The 27943-nt window shown below is 37.6% G+C and overlaps 2 long non-coding RNA genes across 2 annotated transcripts; both read right to left on the bottom strand.

Annotated features, from left to right (window-relative positions):
* Positions 1-259: 259 nt before the first annotated feature.
* Positions 260-10833, bottom strand: LOC140145964 (uncharacterized). Its single transcript, XR_011858158.1, has 3 exons — positions 10158-10833; positions 5251-5390; positions 260-863 (listed from the first exon to the last, which is right to left on the bottom strand). It is a non-coding gene; the product is annotated as an uncharacterized lncRNA (long non-coding RNA).
* A 7853-nt stretch (positions 10834-18686) lies between these two features.
* Positions 18687-23796, bottom strand: LOC140145961 (uncharacterized). Its single transcript, XR_011858157.1, has 3 exons — positions 23549-23796; positions 19953-20171; positions 18687-19092 (listed from the first exon to the last, which is right to left on the bottom strand). It is a non-coding gene; the product is annotated as an uncharacterized lncRNA (long non-coding RNA).
* Between the last annotated feature and the right edge of the window lie 4147 nt (positions 23797-27943).

Genomic DNA, 27943 nt, shown 5'->3' on the forward strand with positions numbered 1-27943 from the left:
TCTCAATGTTCATCTTCAACATATGTACCCTTCCCCTTTCCCCACCAAACAATGTTGGGAGAAGATATGGTGAAGATGAGCATATTGGGCATGCAAACATTATACAGGGGTAGAGAGGTCAACCATTTCCAATAAGCCCTTAAAAGTGTTCGAATAATTATTTCTAAGATTGTAGTTTTTTTATGTGATAATCAGACAAAGCAGAAGGGCATCGACACCGCTGAAATAATTTGCTGAATAGTATAATAAAGTACACTTGACTTGTCTGGACTTGACTTGGCTAATCATCAGCATTCGAAATAGGGCCAGTCAGCAGGCCATTGGCCTGTAACTTTTTGGCCTGGCCGGTAACTTTTCTGACTGGCATCTAGTTGCCGGCCCGGCTGGCCGGTAACCTTTTAAGGTCAAGCCCGGCTGGCCTGTAACTTTTGAGGCATATTTCGAACACTGCTAATCATTCACAAAATCTTAAGAAAGGTTATATTATAGTTCACATTATTTGCCAAATATAGTTTCCATATGTTTTAAGAACATGCTTCTCATTCTAATAAGGTAGGGATTTGACTTGAATTTATAGCCACATTGTCAGCTTTACAATAAGTTCTGCTAACACTGGTAATATGAAATGACCAGTCACTGAAACAAATCCATGTAAATGTGCTGGTCTTAAAAGCCTTTCATTTAAAATAGATAAAGTGAATGTATTTGTTCATCATATTTATGCAGCTTGTATCATTCATTTTTATACGCATCTGTGGATGTTGACGATTGAGAAAGTTTCACCTCTGCTAACATGACTGACTGTGTCGCTGCGGATGTTGTCACTTGTTCCCTTGTAGCATCAACGAGGGCATCAAATGATTCTATGGATAAAAAGAGTCACAGAAAGAGAAGATAGTAAGAAATACATACATTTGTACAATTGACTGTGGATACTCATGAATGTGTTATTAGCATTTTGGAACAGTTATAATTAATGTAACTTTATTTCCTGATCTGCTTGTACTGCATGTTAGCCACACTCCAGCAATAGTGGAATTCCTTTCTTTTGTTTGAATAAACATAGTTCAAAAGCATTTGGAACCGGGTTGCTTTTGTATTACATTTACCTAGTTTTTCGAAAATGGCACATGGACACTTAAAATGACATGCATAAGAATATTTGTGTTGCGTATCTGGATAATATTGTTTACAGAATTGCTAATATAACTGGAATAAGAATAATACAATAATTTCGAGGCTTTATTGGACAAAGCAACTTCAAATAGTGCAATAGGGGTGACCGAGCAGTGTTTGCCCTTTTTTCTGACTAGTCTAGGGATGTCAATTTTAAGGTTAGAAGGGACCTGACTGAGCCATATGAAAGCCATGTGTCTTGGCTACATACAAACCTAATCTCAGGACTGCAAGCCTTACAATAGTAAAGGAGACAAACAAATTTGTGAAGCAGGGCAGGGTCACCCATATGCATATGGTGGGCTCAAAAAAAAAAAAAAAAGTTAAAAATACTGCATATAACAATAACTATAAAACAAACGTTTAGTAAAGGGTAAATTGGGCAGTCATTTACTTCTGGGGAATCCATATTAAATAAATTGGAAGAGAATAATGTACGCTAAGTCCAAAATGAGCTAAAACTTTATTTACAGCTTCGGGGGATTATGGTTTAGGACATGAACTAGTGCAATGAGATTTCAGTTTACATGCACTACAATCGTGCAAATCATGTTACTGTTGTCATATTTGGCAGATGAATAGTATTTATGGCCACGCGTTTTGAACTCACCACCCAAAAATGGTGGTTTTTGAGACTCCTTCAAATTGCTATATCTCTGCTTAAACAGGTATTGAAGTGTGTTTGGTGTCATGTTGTAGCTAAATGTGTGCCCTAACAGACCTCCAAAGGAGAATTGTTTATCAGCTAAGATAGTGGAGTTAGAGTTGTTTGAGTTCAGAATGACCGAGGTGGGGGATGAGGCGGTGGCGGATGAGGCGGTGGCGGTATGTGCAAAGTCTATGGGAAATAAAGATTTTGTGTGTGCGTGTTGAATCAACTGATCATATCTTTGCATCCATATGGGCTACAGGCATGGTTAAGAGCTCTTTTGAAAAATTATTTATTCTGCTAATTGTTTTTAATCATTTTGAACTCTTTATGATTGGTTTAGTCTATGAAATGCAAACTTTTATGTGCAAAACTACCTGTTTTCATACTTAACACTGTAGTAAGCAATGCGGATGTCTTCAAAATCTAAAAGTTGCCCTAAATTTTTATTTACTTATCCTATCATAGTCATAGTTTACATTTTCTGAGAGGAAATTTGATGAGGAATCTAATTATGGACTTACTTTTTTTTGTATGGGTTAGGGGTAAAATGTTTCAGTTCAAAATATGTTGAATTGTAAAAACATTTGAACATATTTTGGGACACCCTGCATTCCAAGATTACCAAACAGCTGTGATTTTTTTTTTCTTCCAAAGTCAGTAGGCTCCCCCTAACCTCTAACCAAATCAATGTTGTTTACTTTCAGTTTATAACTGCAAGTTAGTAATAAGCAATGCATTAAGTGACCCATTTTTTATTTGGATTTTTTTTTATTCCACCCTGTATAACTTCAAGGTCACCCTGTACAATGAGTTGAAATGTGTATATTTACATTGCTTTTGCCTCCAGCTTTCCAAAAATGTATACTTTTGCTAGTTTAGGGTTGATAGATATTCTAATTTGAAACTTGATTGGTGTAAAAATTCATAATATTTGTGATGTAACGCCAAGGGTGGTGAGTTCAAAACACATGGCCTTATAGTGCTAATTAATCTGGCTATAGAGGCAATTTAACAATAGGAAGGGCCTACTATCATTCTACATGTACATGTAGTAGAAAAGGATCATTGAACTTTGCACAAAGGGTCAAGTTCAAAATTACTCAGTTCAAAACTCACACTATCGTGACTCACTGGTAATTCTGATTCAAAAAAGGTATACTTTGACCAATCTATGATGTACTGTTATGGAGTTATGGGCAAAAGAGTAAAATTGGGACGTCATAGGTCCAATTTTTCCCCGCTATGGGCTAAAATGGAACTTGCTCTGATTTTGATGAAACTATAGTCTCAAATTATTTTGTCTTGTTGCAAGAAATAGTTTTAACTATCTAGGGATTAATAGAGGCTGTCAGCCAATTTCGCCATCTTGTGGGTACAACTGATCTGCGTGTTCATGCATCAGACACTACGCGCAGGTCACAGCTTGCCACACGGCCATGTGTCCTGGACTCGCCACCCTTAACGTTACATCACAAATATTATGACTTTTTACACCAATCGTGTTTCTAATTATCTCCATAATTATCAACCCTAAACTAGCAAAAGTATACATTTTTTTTGGAAAGCTGAAGGCATAAGCTAGAACTAGCTCTAGTTTCTCGGCTGGGATCGAGGCGCGTAGCGCCGAGACGTGCCGCGAGGCGCGCAGCGCCGAGAAGCGAGGCGCGCAGTGTAATGTCAGAGAGGGGTTGTCATGGTCCCATACAGGCACTGAACAAGTGCTAGGCATAAGCAATTCAAATACACACACTTCAATTCACTATACAGGGTGACCTTCAAGTTATACAGGGTGGAATAAAAAGATTCAGATAAAAATGGGTTACTTAATGCATTGCTTATTAGGCCAAAAAAAAAAAGGTTTGTCTCAAAGCTCACGAGAAATTTAAAACAAATGCAAAATGGGGGAGCCCACTGACTTTTAGAAGAAACCAAAATCACAGCTGTTTGGCAATCTCAGAATACAGGGTGTCCCAAAGTATGTTAGATTTTTTTTACAATTCAACATATTTTAAACTGAAACATTTTTCCCTTACCCCATACAGAAAAAGTAAGTCCATATTTAGATTCCTCATCAAATTCCCCTTCAGAAAATCTATACTTTGACTGTGGTAGGATAAGTACCGTACTGACGCGAGTATAGTCCCACCTTCGAGTAAAGTCCCATCCCCAAATTTTCGAAAAATTTCAGATTTTTTTTTTTTTTTTTTTTTTTTAAGTTATTTATTTTTTCGGCTTTGGAGTGTCCCAGGACCTAGACCTACATGGTAGGATCATTCATGGTTGACCTAAAAAAAAATTAAAAAAATTTCAAGATGTTTTGTATTTTTAATATGAAAATTGATACTTTGTATTCATGTCATACTCTATTAATGATTTCAAAATGCATTCAAATTTTTTTTTTTTTTTTGAAATTTGAGTATAGTCCCACCCCCCAATTTTGAAAAATGTTCACCCAAAAACGGGGTGGGACTATACTCGCGTCAGTACGGGTAATTAAAATTTTACAGTAACTTTTAGATTTTGAAGACACCCTACAGTGTTTGATATGAAAACGGGTAGTTTTGTATGGAAAAGTTTGTATTTTCTAGACTAAACCAATAAGTAGAATTGTTTAGCTGTAAGTTCATGAGTCTTTTAGATGCTAAATAGAGTAAAAATCCAATTTACAGTCTTTACAGAAGCAGATTATGCACTAAAAATATCAATCCCATAGAGTTTGTGTGTGCCACATCCCCCACCTCCACATCCCCCACCTCCGCCACTCTGCCCATTCTGAATTCTATGAAGCAGTGTCAGTATTAAAAAGGCTAACGGAATTCTTTTTACTGGGTTGAAAGTGCATTTTATTTAGCAATAAAATGAGACCACAAGCGTGACAATAACTTCTTGCTTGGCAGAGATATCATCATTTAATTTGAGTCGAATTTGGGAAAATGTAACATTGCCACCTTTTTTGAGTGGCGAGTTTAAGACGCACGACCACACATCAACACGGTGATTTTGCTGTTCACTCATGGAGATCGAACGACGAACGGCCATCGCAGCGTGTACCCACAAGATGTCAGCATTCAACACCACACTGATTATCTCTATTTTATATGCAAAATCTCAACATGAACTATGAAAAGGTCTAGTGTAGGTTCATATGGCAAAGCCCCAAGAAGTTAGAGAATTAACTGAAATTGCAGGGCAAAAATGCAACCTGGAATTATAGAAATGGATACAAATAAACCTGATTGGTGGGGCCCAGGGAGGCATTTATATTTAATACAAAGACCTTCAGCAAAAAATATTCCAAATATGAAAATATAGGGATTATAGGGCTTTTTGAAACTTTCTACGGAAATATAGGAAAATCTTAAAAATATAGGAAATATAGGACCGCTTGCAGCCCTGCTCATAGAGCTAGATGAACACCTTACCTGAGCCAAATACCTGTAAAATGTACAACATTGTCTGATTGCAGCTCTTGTGGGGTTCGGCAGAGAGAACAGAAAAGTATTTTTGCAACTGTTACAGCACTCTTGTTGTAATCTCCTTTCACATATTTAGCAAGCAAAATCTGAAAAAGAAAAAAAAAAATAGGTTGAAGAAGAACTTCTCATATATTTATGTTACCATCCACAGTTTGTAGTCTTCCATTCATTTTTTTTTTTGCCTTTAACTATATTCATACATGTTTGATTTTAGAGAGCTTGCGAAATGACGTTACGTTAACTTTAACTTTAACTTCTAGAGGATTATAGAGGATTATGTATTCAAAACCAAGATGGGTTTGAATACATAATCCTCTATAATCCTCTAGAAGTTAAAGTTAAAGTTAACGTAACGTCATTTCGCAAGCTCTCTTTTATCTCTGAGCAGCAGCGGACTGTTTGATTTGCCTAGCTATAAGATAGGAGTTTCTCTCTGTAAACCTGTTGACTCCATATTAGAATTTTTGGCCTCCACACATATATGGAGCTTGTGTTATCATCCAAATGGATGTTTGTTTTGGCTTGTCCGGGCGGAAGCAAAACCATTAATCTACTCTGCAGCTTAAACTTCAAACTTGGTATGGTGATAGGACATAGTGGTCTAATGTGCTGTATTATAGTTCTATGTCATGTTTTATTTGCATATTTATGAATATTAATAAGCTAATTTGCATATTTTGCCTACATTTTCATAAATCTACTCAGCAGCTTTTATTGCATATTTTACCCACATTTTCATTAATAATCCACTCTGCAGATTTAACACAACATCGCAACAACCAATCAACTTCATTCTTGGTATATTGCGATAGTATACATGCATGGTGGCCCGATGTGCTGTACAGTTTTGCATCATATAGGCCTACTATTGGCATATTTATGAATATAAACCCTAATGCTAAATATGGTTTTTGGCTATCATGAGCAGTATGTAATTTACTAACTTGAACTTCCAGACCACTATCAATCTGTCAACACCTATGATTAATATCATCCCCAGGTTAAAAAAACCCCTCCACTATGGGCTACAACACAGTTTTATAAATAATTTCATGGGAAATGAGGCTAATATTCTATGTCCACCTCAAGTTAGATATCTCACTGCTGCATATATATCTTCAAATTGGCACATAGTTACGCATTCGATGCTAGAGTCCATTGCCATCGTGTTTTTGGTTGATGCATTGATTTGTACCGTAATTAATATTCATAAAACAGCATTCAAGCTTTGACTATACGTTAGGCAGCCAGAATGGTGGAAACTTAAAGTGAAAGATATCCTAATTAAAAAGGAACATTTTCTAGGGTGAAATTTTGTGTAGAAACTGAATCTGACATAAACATTTTTTATCAACTTGAAAATTTTCCCCATAACACTGTACAGGCATATTTCTGCCTGAAGTCCCAAAATTTGAGCGAAAATTGGTGCAAAAAAAAAAAGTCCTTCAAAATGTGGATACTCAGCCCTGGCTAAACAAAAAAACACTAGCATGTATTTTTGCATAAACCGTATAAATTTGTTCCAAATAAGCTCCCATGCCCCAATAAGCACCCACCTAGGGTATTTTCAATTAAGGGTAACATTACATGTAATGTTGAAGTGACAGTTAGACGTCAAGTCGTCAATACAGTGAAATAGTTGGAGGACTACAAGTCTAGTGTAAACTTGCAATGCATTTTCTGCACCAGAAAAGCTACTAGAACGTCTCAGGACCTATAACATACGTAATTCGTCTCTAATAAACGCCCCTTGCGAAAGATTAGGTAAACCAGGTTAAAAATAACTGTCCACCCAAAATGACTTTGTTACATGTAAGTGCCCTGGGTGCTTATACGGTACATGTGTAGAAATTGCATTATATGGCGTATAGGCCTATATATATTGCGTATTTTGCAAAAGTACTGTATACTTTTGCATACATATGCAAAACCACATACTTTTGCCAAAGTTCCGGGTATGTATTTAAATACTATGTACATTGTAGTTTTGCACACAGCACATGAGGTAGTTTTCAGTCAATAATGACATAATATACAAATGTATACTTGAATTATGCAAAGTATGCATTTTGCATATACTGTAACCACTCGGGTATAAGCCCACCCCCCTAGATGGCAGATTTCACTTCAAAAATGGGGGTGGGCTTATACCTGAGTGGTTACGGTATGTAAAATTGCATGCAGGAGAACGACTACGTACACACATGGAAGTATGTTGCAAAAGTATGTACATAAATTTTGTAAATTGTATACAAAAACACATACCGTACTTTTGGAATTTAGTAAAAGTATGTACTTCTTCCCACATCTGTCAAAGCGGACACCCTCATGAAATCCCTATTGGTTTGTACAGGGCCTTTCAGTTCAAGAAAATTTTCTCAGCACAGAAAATACCAATTAATTTAGTATGGTAATTTATTTAAAAATTGATTTCCCTGATAAGAAATCGAGCATAAAATTATTTCATCAAGAGTATTTATTTGTTGCATGTTTTGTGATTTCCCCATTGAGTGCAACGGTAAGTGTCCCCTTTGTGTCACACTAGGGGCGAGATGGAATAGCCCAATCATGGCAAAAGTGACATCATGTTGACCGACAGAATCGCAATAAGTGCAATGAATGGAACAACCCTGACCGAGAGAATTGGCTATTTTGAACTGTCGCTTAGTACAATGTACATGTGCATGGCATTCATGCTTAGATTTCAAATGCAATGGTCTCGTAAAGTTTTTGTCAGAGAAGAATTAGGGGTTCATTCATGAAATTGAGGGCCCGCAATGCCCCGCATGATTGATTGTTTATGCCTGAGGCATATGAATAAGCCCTTTCATACATTCCCAAACATTCAGTGATTGTTTTTCATCAAATAATAACAAAAAATAAGATGTAAAATTCTTAACGCGATTTTCTTGCATTCTTTTCTATACCGAAATCATCACACTGAAGTAGCCGTGCATGAATTAGGGGTTCATTCATATATTTTCATGACTAAATGGTTTTTAGTCATGAAAATATATGAATGAACCCAGTTCATACATAGGCCTACCAGTACATTTTGTGATTCTTATTTCATATAAATAATAACAAAAACGTACAAGCAACATTACCGTATATCAAAAATCGTGATTTTCCTTAATTTTTCCTACCTGGCGATCGCACATCCGGGACACCGGGCATAAACGCTGTTTATGCCCGGCACTCGACCAATCACGCGCGCTGTTACATAGTGTGAATGTATGAACGCTGAATATGTCCGGCTCGCGACCAATCGCGCGCGGCGTTATATAGCAAATGTATGAATGTCACTTGTTTACATTTTGAGAGCGTGTGCACAGTCTAGAGTATTTACGGAGGTGGGGGTACTGATTGGCTGAATCGTAGCAACAGACAGATAATCTGATTAGCTGATTGTGCATCATATCGTTACTCATCGCAGATCGGCGCCCTTGAAGTGAACACAAAGTTCCGCGTACGTCGATCATTAACAGGGCGCTCGCACAAATCTGAGCAAGGGATTGCCGTTGTTCTCTGAAATCCAGTGTAGACTCGAATGTGAAGCTCATCGGTCACTGCGGTGCACAAATTTGTGACTTGACTTCTCGAGCAAGGATACATTTTCAATTGAATGAACACTGACACAGCCTCGTCAGCCTGACATAGTGTGACAATTGTGTAATGTCGAGCCATACATGCATACGATGGGTGTACTGTAGGGGAAGGTGGGGCATAACGGAACACTTAACTTTGAGGATGCTCTGTGACGTCACCATAAGTAATATGACTGTAAAAATTATATATTCAGTTGAAGTTTGTATTTACCTTTAATATACCATTAACCAATATAACTTGAATCTTACAATTTTTTGTAAAAATGAAGAAATATTTTCAACAAAAAAAATCCGTTTTGCCCCACTATCGGGGCAAAACGGAACCCCCCTATGGGGCAAAACGGCACCCTGGGTGCAAACTTATATTAGTTGTTCCATCGGTAGGCCCTAGTCCTAGTTATATGTAGGCCTACATTCAGTTACAATATTAAGTGGGCCTACCATCTCTGTGGAGTGAGTGGTTAACGTCTTATAGGCCTAGTAGGCCTATAATATGTATGACCAATATTTGATTAACAAGAAATATTTAGTAGGCCTACCATCTCTGTGGAGTAAGTGGTTAACTTTTAATCATTAATTCTATCTGTAGGTCTAGTTATATATAGTTTCAGCGAAGTATTTACCATGTTCGAGTAGGCCCCTAGATAACGCCTACATTTCCTTGAGTGAAGACAAGTTATGTCCAATTGGGGCAAAACGGAACCCATCTGTGGGACAAAACGCCCGGGGCAAAACGGAACCCTGTTCCGTTATGCCCCGCACCTAGAGGGTTCCGTTTTGCCCCATACCCGATTTTTTAGAAATTGGTTGCATGCATAATACATCGTAGCATATAGGCCATGCACTTAATACAGCTCATGGCTAGTACCTTCGTGTTTACAATATACACAATTATTTGGGAATCCGATATTAATGAAGTAAAATTTCAGCGCATTAAACATCTACATATCTTACACCAGACGGGTAGTAATTTTTGACTCGATCTTGCTCGAATGTCAGTGGATTGTTTCAGATAAAATTTTTGTTGTAAATCCTCGTAGCCATACTTGTGTTCCTCAATATAATTTGCATAGACGGCAGTATTGGCAAGGCCTATTTTTCCAGGTGGTTCCGTTTTGCCCCGGGGGTCCGTTATGCCCCACCTTCCCCTACATGTACATAGCTGTACACAAACCATGTCATGACATGATACTAATAGACTATGAGCTTAAAATAGCTAATTTGCAAAGAAACTCAAACGCTTACCTGGCTAGGAATGCATCAACCACACCAATTACTTCTCTGGCTTGACTGTAGATTCTCAAAAATTTTGAGAAAATGAAATGTTTTCGAATACACTGCAAAACTCAGCGTTAGCGACACCGTCGTGTGGAAATTTTTCATCATTGCGAAGGGAGACAAGCTGTGTGATGATAAAGAGAACACACCACAAAAACCTTCTTCGCATTGATTTTATACACGCAAAGTTATGAAAGTAGAGTTCACGTTTATGTGCAAAAGTAGATATTTTCCCAGTTTTAAAGTATAAATTATGTATATCATCTTAGAGAAGAACATTTTGCATACCATGGTATGCATAAGCTTTAACATTGCTCGGCTACTTGTTGAGAAAATCAGCGATACATAAAAAAAAGACCGATTTGACGACTGCTAACTACATTTTCCCCTTGTGTATTCATGCGCAGATAGTCTTAAATATTGCCCGAATATTCCCGTTTCTTTTTAACCTGTGTGACATTCACATTAAGAAATTGTATTTAAACACGATTTTGAACACTAAAATTGCTAATATTATATCAATTTGTCACATTTTGAATGTAAAGATGGCACTATATGACTGATAAACTTGGGCAGAAGCTGGCAGAAGTCTGATTTAGTGGTATAAGCCCTTGAATTAAAATGACCACGTGGTGATATATAACTGGGTGGAATATTTCCTAAAAATTGCAAAAATCCTTCAAATTATTTGCGAACCACGCAAAAGGTTAATCAAAATTGTAAGGATATAATGCAATATATTTCTTAATTCACATTTGATTCACAAGTTGACAAATATTTTTATAGTTACGAACACGTATATTTATCACCAAACTCGATACAAAAAGTCTATGCAAAACATCATACTTTAAAAGTATGTCGATAATTATGCTATACCGGCTCTTGCTCCAATATCCAGTAATGTCCCCATGACCCCAAACCCTTGTCGGAGTTTAAGTCCAGAAGAGGTAGAAGGTTTGTGTGGGATGTTACCGCTAGAAATTGCACCACAATCACCCCATGACAAGATTATATTGGGTCTAAGGGTAAGTTTTGTATAGCCTAGTACATAGGGTATATAGTATTTAACATTTTTAAACTCATGTTATTATTATTTTCTACAACATTTAGTAATATAATATAATATAATATAATATATGAGACATTTATACGGGTATGCGGATATATACAAATCGTATTATTTACATGGCTATCATTTCACACAGGGTTCGGTTTATGTCGTCAAAAGTGGCAAAACTGGCATAATCTGACAAAAACTCATAAATAGTCAGTCAAATATTATAAAGGAACATGAGAAAGCTCATAAACAGTAACACAAAACTTTCAATGAATCATTCAACATATTTTTTGTCTCATGAAGTCCTTAAAAAAAAAAAAAAAGTTTTGAATTTGATATATGCCGCATTTCAGTTAAATGCAATGAAAACCCATGCCTTTTATTTCTTAATGTTAGGGCCTACTTATAATTACAAAATCTGGCCTCAAGGAAGTATTTGTTTTGAGATGAAGAAATGTATCACTTTCATAGTTTTTGTCATTTTTGCCGGCAAAAACTGTTTTTGCCAAGTGGTTAAAACCGCGTTTTTTTTCTCATCTGCGGCAAAAACCTCCAAACCCTTTTCACATGCTTTATACAACAATGACGTGCTCTATACATGTTGAAAGTGATGTACAGGTCTTAAAAGTTTGTATAAACCCGATATATACCGGAAAATACCCCCTTAATGACATTTGAACCCAATTGTGTGAACAAGCTATAGGCACTGGGTAAAGCCGATGCTTATGTGAAAACAACCAATTGTTCGTTGCCAGATTAACAGTTGGGTATAACGTATAATCCCTGGCACATGCCTGTGTACATGTATAAAATCAAATGCTAACTTATCCCCTCTCCGTATACTTATATAATTATCATGAAGAGTTTCATGCATCGCAAAACCCTAAAAAGCCATTTCTGAAATTTTGAGTTAAGATCACGACGCCAAAGTAGGCTATACTTTTGAGATATGATCAGCGGCGGCACCGGGGGGGGGCATGGGGCAATTTCCACCCCAGTCAGAACCCTTGCCTCCCTGTTGCCCCCCCCCCTCCCAGAAAAAAACAAAATTCGGAAAATTTCCACTTTTTGCGGTAATTTTGCGCAAAATTTGTTGATTTTTTCTTACTTTACTTTTTTCCCTCCAACTTTGACAGGAAATTCCATCTTCGATAAGGGCACAGTCATGCCAACCGCCTCACAGACGTAGGAGAGATTACGAGGTTCCTACTGGAAAGCCTCTACACCCCGTCAGAGCTAAAACACTGTAACCTACTTGGCAGATCGCTTTCCAGTAGAAAAAAAATAGTTGGCAAACTGAACGAAGATCGACTAATGCTAATCTTTGGTAATTACAGTTTGAAATTGTTGCACGAAGAACAATTTTACACATAAAAAGTTCTAAATAGGTCAGAGGGAAACAGATTGGAAATCTTTCAATAATGTACAGTTACGGGCTCTGCATACACATTGATACACGAAAGCCAAGAACACTTTTTTTTCTAAGAGTGCTACATTTGCGGGAATAAAATATAGAGTGTAGTATTAATGTGGCTGTGTACTCTAGACATTAATTCTTTCGCGAAATTGAGCTTTTTTCAAATGTATTTACTTTGTTATGTTTTTTATAAATACAAGGAAAGACAATCCAGATTTATTAACTCTAACTGCTCTATATTATGGATTTTATTTCACTATTTAGCCAATTCCACCGTTGCGGACGTTACAGATACATGCAACTTGCAATAGCACACGTGTTTGCTGTTAGGATAACACTTTATTTCTTAGTATGCTACTGGTACACACTCTAATGTTTAATATAATGAAGCAATTTTGTTTTGGCTTTCTTAGTTAATTAGCTACATAAATTAGAAACGAGCGTTACGGACGTTACGCAAAAGTGCCTGCCTTTTTGACAGATGGTACATATCCTTAAATCTCCACTCAGTTCTGTGTTTTATTTTTTTCTGTTAACTATATTGAGCAAGCCCTGACTCCATTCTATGTAAACATGAAAAGTAAGTTTGAAATTAATACTCCTGTATCGTCCTACACTGTTGATTTAGTGTTACGGACGTTACAATTTATGTCAAATGTAACGTCCGTAACGTTTTTCATAATGAAAAAAAAACTGTCAAGGTGCTTCCTCATATTTTTTTCTTTATTATCTTGAAGTAGGTCTGACATCAATCTATGGAGGCATGATTAGCAAATTTGAAATAAATGATCCTGTTTTGAGCAATAATGTTCCAAAATTTTGTTAAAAATTTCCAAAAGGCACTTTTGGCATAGAATTGGCCATTTCACTCGTTTCCGCAATTTAAAAGGAAAGAAAATCTTTGTTGTACCATCGGGGTATACTCGAGCAACCATAGACATTTTCTCGGTAAAATGACGATTTAGGTACACGATAACTCAATAAATACAGCATCTATAATAGGTAAGCAATTATGTTCATCATAAAAAGCATGATCAACTTCAAACGGTTTTCTCATTTTCTTATATTTTGGCCTATTCCTTTTTTTAGGCATCATTTTGTGTAAATAGGCGTTTGTGAATTTTAAAAAGTTCATTTTGATGCCTTATATGGTCTATATCTCAAAAAATAAGGCCAATATCAAAAAAAACTATAAAAAAAAACCTTTTTGAAATGTTGCCTCAAGACTAAGAAAAAACCCAAAACAAACATTTTTGGAAAGAGTGGTTTTTTGTTATGATGTACCAAACAAAAATTGCCAAAAAATAATTTTTTTGTGATTTTCTTCATATTTGTTGTTTTTACACCAAATCTGTAATTTATATTGAGATTCATTGATGTCTTGCCTTTATAAAAATGTATACTTTTATATGTCTTGCGTGAATAATTGCAAAGTTATGGCAAAGTTATGGTCTTTCTGATATCAAATAATTTTCATTTTTTGAAATTCACGATTATATGAAAAATTATTTAAATTTGATATTTTGATATTTAACAGTACTCGAAGTAAACTTTATAAATCTAATGACATATTCTTAAAGTGCATGTAGCTGGGAGGAAAAGTCGACGTTCAATTGAAAAATTTGACCTTTCATATTGAAGATATGGATTTTTTCCCCCAAAAGACCTATTTTTTTGTCGATATCTTCAATACGAAAGGTCAAAATTTTCACTTGATCGTCGGCTTTTCATCTCACCTACATACAATTTAAGTATAAATCGTCAGATTTATAAAGTTAACTTCGAGTACTGTTTAATATCAAAAATATCAATTTTTAATAATTTGCCATAAAATGTGTATTACATTGCGAATTTCAAAAACATTATTTGATATCAGAAGGACATTCTTCGTATTCAGAATGCAATTTGACATGTCTGGTGTGCTCTAATGTTTCACAATAAATACTGTCCAAACGTTCATACCCCACCCCTTAATCAAGTTCGCATTATTTTAGTTTGCTAATCAATTTCTCGAGTGGAACAAAAACTTAATTGCATGTTTTCATTAACGGCTAAAATTTTGATATCTTAATACTAATTATAGAGAGTTTGTCCGTCTGTCCGCGCGCTATCGCGTGCTCGCGGATCTATCGCGTGCACGCAGAGCGCGTATGCGCGGAGCTATCGCGTGCTCGCGGAGTACCGACGGGCGCATTGCGGGCATCGGAAAGCATTACAGTGTGCATGTGACTAACAGGTGCATCTCATCGGACCAGGACGGCCCTATTGCGTCCATAATTCACATTTCTGCCGCTTGATTTCATTACTTGAGTAGTAACGGCCTACATCCAGATACCGGGGTATTTTCGGGGTAATTTTGTAGTAGCAGGGCACTCAGGGCTTGGAAGAGGTGAATGATTGGTTTCCAGATTATGGATACCGAAGTAAGCGTCACCGCTACAAAACAGAGTTGTGTCAAGTTTGGTCTTGATCACTAAGAAGAGACGCAGGCCTATCATAGTAGTTTAAAAGGTCAGGGCAGGTATATGGGTAACGGGTGTTTGGTAATTAGAGATAGGCCTATTATGAGAACCACCCAACACGAGAACCGCGAAATCTAGTACCATATAATCTTGATTACATTATGATTATTATAACTTATTGCAGATTATCTGATGACAAGGGGAGTCATGACTCATGAACATTCAATCCGTGAAAGATGTCATTACGGCCAAGCTGAGGACAATGCAGCGTTAAGGTATGATCAGGTCTGTCCTCTTCCTTGCACAAAATACGCGAGTGCCCCTAAAAAGGGTTACAGTATTTTGATTTTTTTAAATGTGACATGATCTAATTCATAGGGGCCACGGGCGGAAAATTGAGATGAAGGGGGAAATATGGAGTATTCAAAATAAAAACCCAATAAAAATGAGAAAAATCGTGAGAATCAGTATGCCACCTATATATGCCAGACCCACAGAATTAAAACCAGAGAACCAGGACTCGACCGCCATCTTGATACAGGCATGGAGCAACAATTGGGGGTATTCGGTTTCCCTCGGAATGCACTCGAGGTATTCGTTGTCATGCAGGCGCGACATAGATAATGAGCGCATTTGAGAGACGCACTTGATGCGACCTGCACGCGAGTACCAAGACGCTACAGATGAGACGCAGAATTGTTTTCGTTCGTCACAACTTCGTCTCCGCGCACCGTCGGCAAGGACCCGAATACCCTCAATTTTCTCCCCATAGCTGACGGCGCGATTGTACGTGGCGGTATAGGGAGTCCCGGTTCTCCTTCTCTAATTCTGTGGCCAGACCTTATAGGCGTTTTCAATATAAATTTAGTTAGAGGTTAATAACTGCGCATCGGTTATTTGGAGGGCATTGTGAAAAATCTAAACATTTTGCCTTTGGAACCGAGGAATATCCCGAGGGGCGCAGCCCCGAGGGATATTCCGAGGTCCAAAGCAAAATGTTTAGATTTTTCACAATGCCCGACAAATTACCGATGCAAAGTTATTAACCTCATTCATAACCGTCACTGTAATCTCTTCACCTTACAAAATAACACAAAATTTTGCTCAAAAGTTTATAAAAATAGATGATTTTTATATCTTCCCTTCCAAAAATCGATCAGGCTAAAACAGGACGACCAATAACAAAAGCGCGTATCACAATCTGTCCAAATATGGAAGCGCGCAATCCAAATACGGCAGCCAGCGCGCGCGCAGTTTGTTCGACGCACAACAACACGCAAACGCCGGTCAATTGTGTGCGACATTGGAACAATTACGCATTTTGCGGTCAATTGTGTGATATTAATGACCTCGATTTGCGTTCGCGTTTTCACAAATAACTAAATGTAATTGGATCGCACGCATCGCGTTTATTAATGAGGTTATGAATTAGAGGTTAATAACTGCGCATCGGTTATTTGGAGGGCATTGTGAAAAATCTAAACATTTTGCCTTTGGAACTTAGGAATATCCCGAGGGGCGCAGCCCCTCGGGATATTCCGAGGTCCAAAGCAAAATGTTTAGATTTTTCACAATGCCCGACATATAACTGATGCAAAGTTATTAACCTCATTCATAACCGTCACTTTGATCTTTTAACTTTACAAAATAACACAAAATTTTCCTCAAAAGTTTGTAAAAATAAACAATTTTTACATCTTCCCTTTCCCAAAATCGATCAGGCTAAAACAAAACGACCAATAACAAAAGTGCGTATCAGAATCTGTGCAAATATGGTAGCGCGCAATCCAAATACGGCAGCCAGCGCGCGCGCAGTTCGTTGGACGCACAATACGGCGCATGCAGAATTAATATTCATAACCTCATTAATAAACGCGATGCGTGCGATCCAATCATATTTTATTATTTGTGAAAACGCGAACGCAAATCGAGGTCATTAATATCTCACAATTGACCGCAAAATGCGTAATTGTTCCAATGTCGCACACAATTGACTTCTGCGTGCGCCGTATTGTGCGTCCAACGAACTGCGCGCGCGCTGGCTGCCGTATTTGGATTGCGCGCTACCATATTTGCACAGATTCTGATACGCACTTTTGTTATTGGTCGTTTTGTTTTAGCCTGATCGATTTTGGGAAAGGGAAGATGTAAAAATTGTTTATTTTTACAAACTTTGAGGAAAATTTTGTGTTATTTTGTAAAGTTAAAAGATCAAAGTGACGGCTATGAATGAGGTTAATAACTTTGCATCGGTTATATGTCGGGCATTGTGAAAAATCTAAACATTTTGCTTTGGACCTCGGAATATCCTCGGGGCTGCGCCCTCGGGATATTCCTCGGTTCCAAAGGCAAAATGTTTAGATTTTTCACAATGCCCTCCAAATAACTGATGCGCAGTTATTAACCTCTAAATAATATCGGTTATAATGAAATTGAATATCGGTCTTTGATCTTTCAAATGACTATTAAATGCTGCGGGCCAAAGGAGTTTTTTGACAATTGAGTTACTACTATTGTAATTAACCTCTAATTAGTGGTAGGCCCTATTTGTGCAAATATCAATGCGCTTCGCGCGCAATTGTTTTAAGAATGGAGCAGATGTGCCACAAATATTTAAGTAAATATTAATAAATGTAAATTTCCTTTTCATGACCGATAGCCTTATGTAGCCTCCAATAGTAGGCTACCCCTGTGAATATAAAGGTCATAACTTAACATATTTCACAAAGTTCAATGCCATCATGGCCATCGTATATTTGGCTGGCATTTCAGTAGACCCACTATTGATCTTATGTCATGAAACGTTATTTCTTTCGTTTACAGGACTTGTATCTACCCGTTTTGAACGTCATCTGGGATATGCAAGCAGGTGCAGGATATTACAAAATTTCGCATGGCAGTGCATGTGTTTATTCCTTAAGCCTACAGTAGTAATCATATTCTAAGGTTTGAGTTCCACAAGGGACACGCCCCCTGATTCAGGAGGCATTGTGGCTCGTTGTTTTTCACCGCCACATTTAAAGTATATACCTTTGTCTTTGAGTCGTTTATTTTTTTAACTCGCTGGTCGCAGCTACCACGTGCACGTGACTCCAATATTTACTATACCATAGTATATAAATGAAAATGATTCATTGAACTCCTCTTAACTTTAAGATTAATCTTATCTTCTATATTATAAAACAACTTAAGATGAATATCCTTCTTAAGTTGCCTCTAAACTTAAGAGGGGGTCAGGGGCCTCTTAACTTGTGGGGATTCATCTTAAGTCTCAGAGGTCAAATTTTGGCGGGAAATTGTTAATCAAAACAAATGCACTACTAATAGGAAGGTTGGATTTTATTGTCAAATATGGCAATGTTTTTGGCGAATCACCTGCAAATTCTTGTAAATACGCGAAGGGAGAGAGTATAAGAGACTGCATTCACCCACTGGATAAATGGAATGGCCCAGAAAAATTGCTCTGTTGAGTCCCTAAGTGCTTCAATATTATCATCATGCATCACATTGAGTGGTTGACTGCACACTGCTTGCACTCACGTACGGTACAGCAGACAATTAGTGATACGCATTTATTAACCTATTTCATACACAAGAGAAAATCAAACCTGTAATTTTTGCTGTTTTAACAAAATTATCACTAAAAATGTTGGAAAATAGAAACAACTATATATGCATCAACCTGCCTGAAAAATTAATCAATCCTATGCGATGCGAACGCATGCGAAAGCACTGCGCATAGTACGCACAATTAATGCAGTCCGCAAATTTTTCTAACCGCTTCTGATTGGCTGCTTTGATATATGAGTGTATGAAATAATTACACAAGTGATATTTGAATAGTTCTTTAGTGTGTTGCATCAAAATTCTCCAGCACTACTAGTCAGTCTGATGTTGAAAATAATGCAGCCCCCAGCAATTGCCATGGCGTACAGGCACTTTATTCACTTTAGAGGCTGGTATCACCTAGAAACAAATGAAAGAGAGAGAGAGAGAGAAAAATATATAATCATTCTTATATAATTACACAGAATTTATGGTAATATTTTTAGTGTAAACTAGACAAGTTCAAGCATAGACGTTCAGCTTTTTACCAATACATGTAGGCCTGTATTTTATTTCTAAATATTTTATTTACTTCCGCATATTTTTCTAACCTCTTCTGATTGCTGCTTAAATATAGGTATTAAAAAAAAATTTTGAATGCATAATTGATATCACAGAGATCTAGTGGGTTAGTGTTGTGGTTGTAGCAGTGCCGTAAAGCATTCAAGGTTGCCAATCCATGACCATCCTCACAGGTTATTCCCGGGATTTGTCTGCTCGGAAAAGGGGTCTTTCCGTGAGACTGTGGAATATCTTACCAAAAAAAGGGGGTCATTCAATGAGACCGGGCAAATTTTTGGGTCAAAATACAAAAAAAAAAATTTTAATTTAAAAAAATTTAAAGAAATATAATGGAAAAATACAGAGGTCACTCAGTCAGAAATTTTCCCAATATTTTTGAAAAAGGCGGTCTTTTGGTGACAGGAAAACAAAGGAGGGGGTCATTGGGTGAGAGGGATTTCGGTGAAACAAATAAAGGTGGGTCGTGGTGTGAGAGTGAGTTGAAAAATGGGCACACATTCCTGTCAGTCCCCTGTCACCCATTTTTAGTGAGTGTCTCCCGACCCCAATGCCAGTTATCCTCCTGCATTCTAAGAACTTCTACTATTTTGAAGACAAAATGCCAAATTTTGGGAAAATTTTCTAATCTCACAGATTTGAGGAATGATTATCATCCCATTCCCAAAAATTGGGAAAAATAGAAAAAAAAAATTCAATACCTATTTTATTCTTCCTCTGCTTCTGTGAGTGGGTTTTGAATCGGAGTCATCAATCAGCCATGGTTTTAAAGCATCCATTCTCACAGCATTTTCAAAAGCTTAAAAGATAACTCTCCTGCAAAATATGACGCTCATAAGTTTGTGTGCTGCTTGTCCATCATACTACATTGAGGATTCTGTTTCTGTTGCAGACAAGTTGAACATTGAGAGTACATTTTCCTGTATTTGAGAAATTAGAGAAGATTAAAAATTAATAATCATATCCTTTAAATGCAATGTAGTTTTCATTCCCTTAAAAGCCCATGCCCCTAAGCGCCTATCCAATGACTTTACAACAAGCAAACTGTGATATTCGTTTAAACTGCGCATGCAAATCTGAATCATGGTCTGAAACATATGGCACACTGATATGGTACATCTACATTTGTATATAATAATACTGGTAGTCTGTGACTCTGTCTGTCTGTCTGGGTGGGTGTCTGTCTGTCTGTGACTGTCTGTCCGCCTATTTTCTCGGAGGCTAGGAATTGCACATTCCTCAAACTTGGTGGGTAGGTGCAGCTTGGTCCTAGCCAGACAAAGTTTGCATTTGTTAGTGGGTCAAGGTCACCAGAGGTCATCTGAGGTCAAATTACTAAAAACTTTGTATTTTGCGCATGAAACTTGGTAGGTACAGTCAACATTTAGAGCCAATTTTTGGAAGGTCATTTTGGGGTCATTCGAGGGGGTCATCTGAGGTCAAATTACTATAACTGTCATAGGGGCATGGAACTTGGTGGGTACAGTCAACATTTAGAGCCAAATTTTTTGAAGGTCATTTCGGGGTTATCCGAGGTCATCCAGGGGTCAGCTGAGGTCAAATTAGTAAAAACTGTTATATGGGCATGAAACTTGGTGGGTACAGTCAACGAAGGTCATTTCGGGGTCATCTAGGGGTCAGCTGAGGTCAAATTAGTGAAACTGTCATAATGGACATGAAACTTAGTGGGTACAGTAAAAAATTAGAGCCACATTTTTGGAATGTCACTTCGGGGTCATCTAGGGGTCAGCTGAGGTCAAATTAGTGAAACTGTCATAATGGACATGAAACTTGATGGGTACAGTCAACAATTAGAGCCAAATTTTTGGAAGGTAATTTCGGGGTCATCTGAGGTCAAATTAGTGAAACTGTCATAATGGACATGAAACTTGGTGGGTACAGTCAACATTTTGAGCCAAATTTTTGGAAGGTCATTTCGGGGTCACCAAGGGTCATCTGAGGTCAAATTGGTAAAAACTGTTGGATGGGCATAAAACTTGGTGGGTGCAGTCACCATCAGCCAGGTAATAGCGCTCAGCCGAGAACCGCCAAATACGGGTAACTGCCTAGTATTTTATAATACCCACTTACCCAGGAAAGGGGAATCAAGTCCCACTCAAAAATTGTGACGCCCGGGACCCGGTTACAAAAATCGGATGTACAACCCCCCGAAGGAAATCAGGCTAAAAAAAAAGTTATGTCTCAAAGCCCATGACAGTTTCAAAAACATGAGGAATTAGGTGTTTTTTAAGACTTTTTTTTTGTTGAAGATTTAAAAAAATAATAATAAGACTGTAAGACGTCATTTTCGAATGGTCAAAAGTACACAGCATAAAATTGTGGTTGATTTACACCATTGAAGTACAAATATCAATTGTTTTATGATGTCCTTCAGGGGTCGTGCATCCGATTTTTATACCCGGGCATCACATTTTTTCATAAAATACATGTACCATGATACTACCATCGTGGAACTGGTACGCTCTCAGCAAAAATTATTTACAGCAATTACACATGTATGTAAACATGTATTTTCACATGGTCGAAAACACTTCAGCTGTGTTTTATTTGTACAAATATACACAAATTGCGCAATAAGGTCCTGCACATGCGCTGAACCACCGTCACTCAGTCCGAATTTTTAGGGTTAGGGTTTGTTACAGAGCTACATGGCTCTGTGGGGTTCCTGACCCTAAAAAATTCAGACTGATGGTGGTTCTCATTGACGGGGAGACCCCGCTAGAATCATGCTTTATCAATCACAACACTTCGCTTGGCCAACCAAAATTTCAGCACTGTGCATGATTGCATGCACAATGTGCAAGGAGAGCTTCGAACTGGCAACACACATGAATGAGGAGTGACGCCGACCAGTCATACAACATTGTGTGTAAAGTTACAATTATTCCTTTCATGTGATGTCAGTTTGAGGCCCGGTTTGAGGCTCTCCTTGCACATAATACATAATGGCGGAACCGTGCTAGTGAATAGGCCTTGGCATTAAATTGTTTTAAGCTCTTTCACATTTATTTGCAAAGACCTTTCACATTGCCCTGATATGGTGCAGTTTACAGCTGAATTTAACCTCCATCGATAATCGACGAGCCATTGGTATTTGACCAATAAAGTTGTGCGCTTTTCCCAACGCAATAAAAAGCACTCTATCATTGGCTAAAAACCAATCGCTATCGCTCAGTGATGTAGTATAAAACATGATGAAGTCGGGTCATGCGGGTTGTTGTTCGAGCATATTCTCTAACGCACAAATGCAAGGACAATCCATCCGTGAGCAAATTCAAGAATTCCAATTGAATGAACGCAGCTTTCAACAGCTGCACTGATACAACCGCGATCGAATATCGCGTATTTCAAACTACAGCACGAAAGCACGACCTTGGATACAATGCTAACCAATCACGCAGGGTTCGGTTTTTGGTGGCAAAAACCTGTTTTTGCCGGCAAAGTGGCAAAAACCTGGCAAAAACTGTTTTTGCCAGTTTTTGCCTGGTTTAAACCGGCAAAACTGGCAAAAACTGGCATATAGTCACTCAAATATTAAAAAGTGACACAGAAAGCTCATAAACAGTAACACACATATTTTAACGAATCATTTAACATATTTTTTGTCTCATCAAGTCTTTAAAATGAAAAAGTTTTGAATTTGATACATGCCACATTTCGATTAAATGCACTTGAGCAATGAAAACGCATGCCTTTAATTTCTTAATATATTGCTATAATTACAAAATCTGGCCTTGTTACACTCGGGAACTTATTTTTGTAACTTAATAATTTGTTTTGAGATGAAAAAAATTAATTATAAATCACTTTCTTAGTTTTTGCCATTTTTGCCGGCAAAAACTGTTTTTGCCAAGTGGTTAAAACCGCGGTTAAAACCGCGTTTTTTTCCACCTGCGGCAAAAACCTGCGAACCCTGCAATCACGAGTGCGTTGGCATGGTTGGATTCACTACCGAGTTACTCACACACAGTCGCACACGCTGGGGTACATCGCGCAGTGTACGCAAAAATCATCACGCTATTGAAAGCTGCGTTCATTCAATTGGAATTCTTACCATCGCATGACCCCCGCGCACGCTGACATGACGCAGGTGTAACTTGTTTTTTATGCGAAACGCAATCGGTCCACCAGAGTGAGGTCTTTGCAAAACAGTGTAATAAACTTTTAAGCCCCAACTGAAATTAAGCTTAACAACATAAAGTACAAGTAAGCTTAACTGATTTAAGCTTACTTGCCATTTATAATTTAGTTTAATAACCAAGTTTAATAATAGTACCTTTCTTGTTGATAATGGCTGTAGACTGTCGACTTCATAACTGTCAGGTTCAAGTGAAACCAAAAGAAATTCCAAGTCTGCTGTACCGTACGTGAGTGCAAGCAGTGTGCAGTCAACCACTCAATGTGATGCATGATGATAATATTGAAGCACTTAGGGACTCAACAGAGCAATTTTTCTGGGCCATTCCATTTATCCAGTGGGTGAATGCAGTCTCTTATACTCTCTCCCTTCGCGTATTTACAAGAATTTGCAGGTGATTCGCCAAAAACATTGCCATATTTGACAATAAAATCCAACCTTCCTATTAGTAGTGCATTTGTTTTGATTAACAATTTCCGCCAAAATTTGACCTCTGAGACTTAAGATGAATCCCCCCAAGTTAAGAGGCCCCTGACCCCCTCTTAAGTTTAGAGGCAACTTAAGAAGGATATTCATCTTAAGTTGTTTTATAATATAGAAGATAAGATTAATCTTAAAGTTAAGAGGAGTTCAAGACTTAAGATGAATTAATTCATCTTAAGTCTGACTTAAGATGATCTTAAAGTTTTATGAAATAGGACCCTGGTCTTAAAGAAATGAACATCTATTGCACACGGTTTTTTTTTGACCGGTTTTTAAAGTCAACACCTTTGTGAAGGACTGAAGGTGAAGACATGCACGCCACTTTGAACACTGCTATTTGGAACAATGAATGTCAAGATGTAGGCCTACTTTGTTTAATAACGTCCAACGTATGATCAGTTATTGGGTGGTCCATAGCAGAGTTGCTATAAGCTGGAGTAGCTCTGCAGTAACTTCAGAGCTACTCCTCAGCTACTCCACCCAATGTGCCGTAGCTCTGAGGGGTGGTGCAATAATTATGTGTACCGGGGGGTGAATTATGGGGGGGGGGCAACGATTTTTGGCAGGCCAGAAGGGGGGGGGGGCAAGCATTTTCTGGCAGGTCAAAAGGGGGTCAAGCGATTTTTGGCAGGTCGAAAGGGGTGGGGCAAGCAATTTTGGCACAGATATTTTGGGTACTGTTTGTATATTACGCCCTAAAAAGGCGTAGGAAAACATTAGGAACACATTCAAATATGCAAAATTTCCTGCTCGCTGCGCTCGCAGCATGATAAGACAATTTAATGTTTTAAATTCGGGTTCCCCCAAATCGTGCATGTGTAAGGGGGGGGCAAAGATTTTTTGGCACGTCAAAAGGGGGGGCAAAGTTTTTTGGCGCGTCGAAAGGGGGGGCAAGCGATTTTTGGCAGACCATTTTGAAAATTCACCCCCCAGGGGTACACATAATTATTGCACCACCCCTGAGGGGTGGTGAGGTAGCTTTGAAGTTACTGCAGGTCTACTCTAGCTTGGTGTAGCCCTGCAGACTGCCAGTAACTATCCAATAACTATAGCTATAATAATATCTTAAAACGTATTTGAACAAATGAGCACGTTGTGAATGCAGAACGCGTGTTGCAGACATGCGTTAAGAAATTAAACACAATGTGTTCATATACGCATTTAAAAAATACCACATTGTCTACATCTGCTAGTTCAAAGGTTCGCAAGTCCGAAAAATAAAAAGGGTCGACTAGTTAAACTTCGCTAACACACTTACCATAATCCTAACCATAACTTTCGGCTAGCGAAACCTCTTTATCTTTCGGACCAGCGTACTCTTTCGGCTGCAATCCTTGGATACAGTCAAATAAATTTCATAAACACAATATTATAAATAAAACATTATTACTGAGGTAGCAGCATATCCAGTGAGAGTGCATGGTTCACTGCATTATCCAAAGCAAATTATTATTTGCTTTGGCCAACCTGGTGAAAAACGTGCATATCTTATTTATTTCCCGTTGTTCATGCTATATCTTTTTCCATGTTATCCAAAGTCTGTTGACCCGGGCATCGCGGTTTTCTGATGGGAGCGGCCGGTTTTCGTTCTGAACTTGTGAGATGAGTTGACACTGAAGTATGCATTTCAAAGTATTTCAGAAAATTAATTGTTTTGGATTAAAAACAATATTATCCTGCTTTGCCAAATAAAACAGCGAAATCTTAATCCGTTAGTTAGACTAAAGGAGTAAAACAAAAAAATACCCATTTGAATTTTTTTCTCAATTATATTCAAAAAAGATTTCTTCTATTGAAAAGATTTTTGGCAAGCATCATCAGCAGACTTATAGCATCTAAGACACTGATATCATACCTGTAGGTGACTTCATGCTCGAAATAGCACAGGTTAAATCAAAGAGTTCACTAATTCTAAAGTTGCAAAACGTTGATAATATCAAGTACTCGATTATAATGCAAGTTTTCCTGATACTGGGTGCCTGACTTGAATGCATTACCCGATTGATTCTGGACAGACAAGTTAAGCGGGCCATGATAGTCAAATTCTGTTCCTTATGTAAAAGGATACTCATTTTTACGACTTTTGAAATCAGCAATCTCTTCATTCATGTGTGATTACTCATGATGATGCATCAGAACACCTGTTGGATTAGAACCGCTTGATAGGCTATGAGTCTGTAAATGATGCATGTCAAAAATATTTTGAATTGAAGCATTGCTTTTTGAAATGTAGAAACAAATCCATATGGGTATTAATTTTTATTTTACTCTTTAGTTCTAGCTGGCAATAAACGTCAAATATTAAAATATTTGGTCAATTTTGGGAAATAAAGGGCCAAAAACATGCGTTTTTAGGGCCTTTTTGGTATGCTGTGACAATCAAGCCCAAAGACTTGTAACAAAGGCTAATGTCAAGTTAGGCATGCATTCTAATTGTTGGAAAACATATTTTCTAATATTTTTTTTAATTTGTACTTTCTCGACATTTTGTAATATTTTTCATAGTCAATTATCTGAAATAACAATATTATGAGCTATAACTCTTAGCCTATACTCAAGAGTGAATGCTCATAATTTATTTGTGCCAAGTCTTGGTCATTTTGTGACCACAATTGTAAGAATACATCCAAAATGCATGTTTTTGGCCCATTTCCCCTCAAATTGCAAAAATATTAAAATGCGATTTTAATATCCAGCTAAAATGAACTAAAGGTTTAGTGTTTTATTTGGCAAAACAAGATGTTTTTTAATTCCAACAGATTAGTGCAGCATCTTTCTGAAGGCCTAAGGGAAGCATGAACGGCTTCATGTGTTCAAAGTGGTGCCTCATATTATATAAACCAATTATCAGTGGCTACAATGCATGGGCCTATATTTTACGCTGTGGTATTAATCTTTTTTTATACATAACTTAATCATGTTCAAAATGGTTTGATACCTTTATTAAATACCCCATGTTGTAGTATTCTGATTCTGGTATGTAATCATGATCCCCGTCGTCACTGTCTGAATCATCAGATGGGCCGTCTGATGAGTCTGATTCCGCATCGCTATTGTCATATTCTTCATTGTCACTATCCGATTCATCAGATGAGTCATCACTGTCCGAGTTTTCAGATGAGTCTTCCCGAGCCCCGAATTCTGCAGGTATGGGGTTACCGCAGTCACCGGGAATGAAAATGCATTTCCCAATCACCGACTGCAACAGCACACATTCATCTGATTTCCTGTAAGAAAATATATACTGTTAATTATTGTAAACGTCATTGTTGATTTAGCTTTTTTTATTTTTTGTTTCCTGATTCATCTTTTATACTGCATGTAGGCCCTATTATTAAAGCCATAATGTGTGATTTGCATATATTCCTTTTTAAATGTTACTTTTCACTGATCACATTGCCCCTTTTTAATTTAGAGCCAAACAAGTGAGATAAAACAAAGAAAATTGCTATTTCATTCCAGCGCCTACAATCCATGTATTAGCTCACCGATCGTATTACATGGAATATTGCACAGGGCATGGCGCAGCTGGAATGTACAAACAAGACGTAATACGAATAGCGATATGCACATATAGCTTATACGTCAAGATGTGCGACGAATAGCAATATGCATACTATTTATCCGTGTGTACACATGACATTAACGGGACGTGTTGGCAAACATTCGATTGGTGAACCCTGAATATAAAACCGGAGATCTCCGGTTTTAATATAAAAACTTAAATTTTGTTGTAATTAACGCACTTCAGGCTTAGTCGGGTATTGTATTACACCACTGGGCATTACAATAATGCAGAAAGTAGAAATTCGAGCAAAATTGAGGGCGTCGCTGTGGAGCAAATCACACATTATGACTTTAATGCTTATGTGGTAGGTTACTGCTATTATTTTGAAGCAATATAATCAAATGATAATGTACGTGTACATGATGTACGATGTTTTTAAATGATTTTAACCAGATTTATTTGGCATTGTTTGTAATGTAAACCTATATGTGGCAACATCAACTGGAATCAGCAAAGAATTAACGGACATTTTTAAAGATAAG

The sequence above is a fragment of the Amphiura filiformis genome, chromosome 2 (genome assembly GCF_039555335.1).
Source record: "Amphiura filiformis chromosome 2, Afil_fr2py, whole genome shotgun sequence".
NCBI classification, from domain to species: domain Eukaryota; kingdom Metazoa; phylum Echinodermata; class Ophiuroidea; order Amphilepidida; family Amphiuridae; genus Amphiura; species Amphiura filiformis.